The following is a 5678-nucleotide window of genomic DNA, read 5'->3' as shown; positions in this document are numbered from 1 at the left end:
TGTAAAACAAATAGAAAAACAAATGGATAAAAACCTGGAAGCTGCAGAGAAAAAAGTAGCAAATGAAATAAGAAATATACGGAATGACTACAAGAAAAGGATAGAAAATGAGAGGACAGAAGTAAAGAGGATTATTCAAGATAATAAGATAGATATAGAACAGAAAATAGAGTTGCAGAAATGTAACTTAGAAGTAAAAATTAACGAAGACAGGAGAAACACAGAAGAAAAATTAGACGATATACAACAAAATATCCAAATAAATAGTAATCAAATAAGAAATGTGGAACAGAGAATAGATGATATTTCACAAATGAGAGACATAGGGAGACCTTACTTAAATTTAACAAATGAGACTGGGATTAAATTCTCTGGTAATATAAAAAATTTGCATCCTAGAGTATACATAAATAGTTTAAAACATAAATTAAGATTTGTGAATAATATTAATGATATTAAAGATTATATTAGAATGACATTAAATGACAATGCAGCAACTTGGTTTGCTAGTATTGAGAATGATTTAGGTAATTTTCAAACATTTGAAAATAAATTTTTAAATTATTATTGGGGTGAATTAGAGCAAGCCAAGTTTAGAGAAATTCTATATTTTGGAAAGTATAATCAAAATTTAAAATCAAATATGGTAGATTATGCATTGAAACTGATAACAGTTGCAAAATATTTGGAACCACCACTTAGAGAGGATGAAACAGTCTTAAATGTATCTAGACATTTTGATGCAGATGTTGTGCAAACAGTAACTGTACAAAATATTCAAACAATAGATAGTTTTGTTAATTTTATTCAAAGAATACAAAGAGGCAATATGACAAGTAATAATAACAACAGAAAAAACAATAATAACTTTCAATATAATAAAAATGATAATCAACAATATAGACAATCATATAATAATTATAGATATGTTGATAGTTTACAAAATTTTAATAATAATAATAGTAATCAAAATAGACAGAATTTTAATAACAATACTAGTTATAATAGACAACATTTTAATAACAGTACTAATAATAATAGACAAGATTTTAACAATAGAAGAAATACAGAGCGACCTAACTATAACAGACAGGTAAATTGTGTATAAAGGAATAGGAGCTGCGAAGACAGGGAACGAAATAGTACAAGGCAAGAAAATGTGAGTAGAAGTCATAGTAGGGAAAGACATAGGACATCAGATCCAAGTGGTCAGATACAATCTGAAAATTCTAATAATCAAAATTTTGTGCAGTAAACTTTCTGAATTACAAGTTAGGCCATTGCTATTATGAAAAACCTTCTGAATTTATTTCTCTAGATGAAGATAAAATTATTGAATCTATTAATTTAATTTATATAAATGCTTTGGCCAACAATAAAATGATTAAAATTATGATAGATACTGGTTCAGAAAGTACTTTAGTCTCGGAGAATTTTATTTTTAATACATTAAAACTATCAGATATAATAAAGATTCCAAAAATTAAAATTGTTGGTGCAAATAATAAGAAGTTGGGTGAAATTGATAAACTAGCCAATTTTAAAATTAATATTCTTAATAAAGAAATTAATATGCAAGGATTTATTGTCAAGGATTTATGTGTTGATATATTAATGGGAAATGATGAATTGGAAAAGAAGAAAGTAAAGATAGATTTTGAAAAAAAAAATGGTAACTTTGGAAGGGCAAATAATTAAATTTATGCAGAAAGATGAGGTGGAAGAAGGAATAAGAGTTGATAGGATATTATTAAAAGAAAATAATGATGTTTATGAAGAAGAAATGTATTTTGATGATAGGGAAATGTCCCAAAAGAATGTAAAGAATAATTATTGTAGTGAATATTTAAGGAATGGAAATTTTAAGCAGATGGATGCCTACGAGGTGGAGTGCGTAAAATTGGAAGAAAGGAATAATGAGTACATAATGAAGAATAATTTTATTTGTAAAGAAGAAGATGTGATAAAAGTTAATTGCCCTGAAGAATATAAATCAATAGTCGTTTCCATATTGCAGCAACACAAGGGACTTGTCAATAAAGAAAATAGAATTGCACAAAATTATATCCATAGTATAAAAGTTAAAGAAGAAAAAGATTTTAAAACAAAATCATACCCAATACCATATAAATACAGAGAAGAAGTAAATAAAACAATTAATAATATGTTAGAAGATGGAATCATTGAGAAGGCAGATACACGTTTTATCAACCCTATAGTAGTAGTGCGTAAAAGATCAGGTGAAATCAGGTTATGTTTGGATGCAAGGAATATTAACAAGATTACTGAAAAGCAATTTGAAGCACCAATGAGTATAGATGGAATATTAGGAAGAATTACAGGAATGTCATTTTTCACTAAAATCGATTTACAGCATAGTTTCTGGTTAATACCTCTAGAAAGAAAAAGTAGACAGTATACAGGATTTCAGATAGATGGAGTAGTATATCAATTTAAAGTAGTACCATTTGGACTTCAATCATCTTGCAGTGCTCTATGTAGATGTCTTCATGATATTTTGGATCAATATGAACATTTTGTAATTCACTACATTGATGATATATTAATTTTTTCTAAAACGGCTTAAGATCATAAGAAACACCTAAAAATTATAATAAATAGATTGGACAAAGTTGGACTAAAAATAAATCAAGAAAAATGTACATTTTTTCAAAAAGAAGTCATATAGGGTAAACATACCATTTATTGGACACTGCCAGTTATTGGACGTACCAATTATTTTAACTGAAAACAAGAATTCTGTATTCAGTAGTGAGCTAAGTTTTGTTCAGATGTCGCCTTGTACTATTAGTATCCATATTGACGTAAATAACATTTGATTGACGTTTCTGTTTTGCCGCCAAATGAAAAGTTCTTTGGTTATGCACCAAAAAGACGGTTTTCTCAACCCTATTTTAAGAAACCTTAGGTGAATTTTAGTGTTATAATTAGTGGTGAAATTGTATCACAGTGCTCCTCATAAATATACAAGTTAGTGGTAGAGTGAAAGTAAGTATTTTTAAGGTTTAATCACCATATTTAAGTCTAGGTTATGTATTAGATGGGTGTCCAATAACTACAACTAACATATGAGTATTTTCAGTTATTGGACATCTGTCCAATAACTGCATTTTGCAAAGTTTATACAGTTTTTGTGTTTATACAGTGAAATATTCGTGCGTCTTCTCTGTTTCTGGCACTTCAATTTTGGTTTCAATATTCGCAGTGTAGCCAGTTATTGGACACCTGTCCAATAACTGGTTTACAATCTGTCCTATAACTGAAACATTTATTTACACAGTTTTTTTATGTCTCTAGTTTGCAATCATGCCCAAGTAAAATGAATATAATGCGGAATCGATGGAAGCTGCGCTAAATGAAGTCAAGAATAACAATATGTCATATAGAAATGCGGTAAAAAAATACGGTGTACCTAAATCGACGCTGGAATTTAAAATCAAAAATCCTGGTCATAGAGACACATGCGGTCCAAATCCAATTCTTTCGGCAAGAGAAGAGTCTGATCTTGAAAAGTAAAGTTAATTTAGTTAGGTAAAATGTTTAACTGTTAAATGACATTTTATTTTTGCAGATGGATAGAAGATCTGGCAACAAAAGGATTCCCTAGGAAACGAGAGGAAATTTTAAATAGTGTTCAAACATTTTTAACTGAAAATCCACGGCCTAATCCCTTTAAAAACAACAGACCTGGTGATAGTTGGTTAAAGGTAATAGGTAATAAAGGATATTTGTAAAATAGAGGTGACTAAAATAGCACTTTATATTTTAGGCTTTCTTAAAAAGACATCCAACAACTGTGCAGCGAACAAGTGAAGCAGTAAGTGGTGCAAGCGCTTGTGTTTCGGAAGCAGACATTCGAAAATGGTTCAAAGATATAAACAGTTATCTTGTTTCCAAAAATTTAATCATTAATGACCCTTCAAGAATTTACAATGGCGACGAATCCGGTTTTCAGATTTGCCCAGAAACTGGAAAAGTTTTTGCTAGAAAAGGCGCGAAAAATGTTTATTCTGTGGAAAAGGGATCATCTAAGGAAAGCATCACTGTCATGTTTTCGTTTTCTGCATCCGGAATAATTTGTCCACCTATGATCATTTATCCTTACAAGCGACTTCCAGAAAAAATAAGCCAGACTGTCAGAGATCCTGATTGGGGCATTGGAAGATCCGATAATGGGTGGATGACGGCAGAAACGTTTTATGATTCTGTGAAAAATGTATTTCATCCATTTTTGCTAAAAAATAATATACAGTTCCCTGTGTTATTATATTTAGATGGACATAAGTCTCATTTAACTTATGAGTTAAGTAGACTTTGCAATGAACTGAACATTGAAGTTATAGCCTTATATCCGAATGCAACCCGAATTCTTCAACCTTGTGATGTTGCAGTATTCAGGCCCGTAAAAGTGGGATGGAAAAAGGCCATCAGAGAATTTTACGAACAAAATCCTGGAGAAGTTGTAAATAAAATGACATTTGCTCCACTATTGGAAAAAGTAGTGGCGAATAATATTAAGAGGGACACTTTAATTAATGGATTTCGTGTGTGTGGTTTATTCCCTTTCAATCCAGATGCAGTTGATTACACCAAATGTTTGGGAAATAAAAAAGAGCGTCCTGAGGTAATATTATAAAAACTTTTTTATTTACCTATAAGCTAATAACACATTTTTAGGTAAAAAAGCTACTCCCTAGTATGGACCATACAACATTCGTCAGTTTGGCTGGAGAAGATTTAATCAAAAGATTTCAATCTTTTGATGATCTTTTGGTTAAGGAAGGCATTACTGAAGAATTTTTGACTTTATACAAAATATGGAATAATTTTGAAAAACCAGATTCGTGGCCAGATAATAAAAAAGTTGACTTGGACATGAGAGATATGCCAGGATCATTCAATAATCAGGTATCGAACTCGACTAAGACTGAACCTGGACTAGATCCACCTAATCTTGCACTTGTGCAACCTTCAGGTGCACCAGAAATTAAAATAAATTTAGATGCTGAATTAAATACATCTGAAAATCAAGTTTCAAAAGACCAAAAAATTAATATAACACAAAATATTGTCATAAAACCTGGTAAAGACATTATCTATAGTTTGCCATCTACTAGTAAAAGTATAGGTGACTACTTAATAGTTCCAGAAAAATCAACAAGAAAGAATAAACGTAATACCGAAAAAGTTTCATTTGCTATAACATCAAGAGAGTATCAAGAAAGTTTTGAAAAGAAACGTGCCTTAAAATTAGAATTAGAAACTGAGAAATTGGAGAGAAAACGAAAAAGAGAAGAGAGTGCAGCAGCAAAAGCTTTAAAAATTACTGCCCGAGATACCGACAAAAATAATTCATGTTTTCTGTGCAAGGTTCGAACAGTAAAAAATAATTACCTAACATGTAATAGCTGCAAGAAAAGAATTCATCGACGATGTGTTCCGAAAAAATATAACGTTCATGTTCCTGAAAAAGATGATGAGGATTTATTCATGTGTCATATGTGTTACACTGAGGAAAGCGATGATGGCGTTATTTCAGAAATAGAAAGTGAAGAAGACGGCGAAATGTATAATGAAAAAGAACTTGACAATAGAATGTGTAAAAGATTAAAAAAAATAGAAAGCGAAGAGGATATCGAAACAGATTATCAAACAGA

This window comes from Diabrotica undecimpunctata, chromosome 2, assembly GCF_040954645.1.
Source record: "Diabrotica undecimpunctata isolate CICGRU chromosome 2, icDiaUnde3, whole genome shotgun sequence".
Taxonomy (NCBI): Eukaryota; Metazoa; Arthropoda; class Insecta; order Coleoptera; family Chrysomelidae; genus Diabrotica; species Diabrotica undecimpunctata.
Note: the sequence above shows the minus strand (reverse complement) of the source record.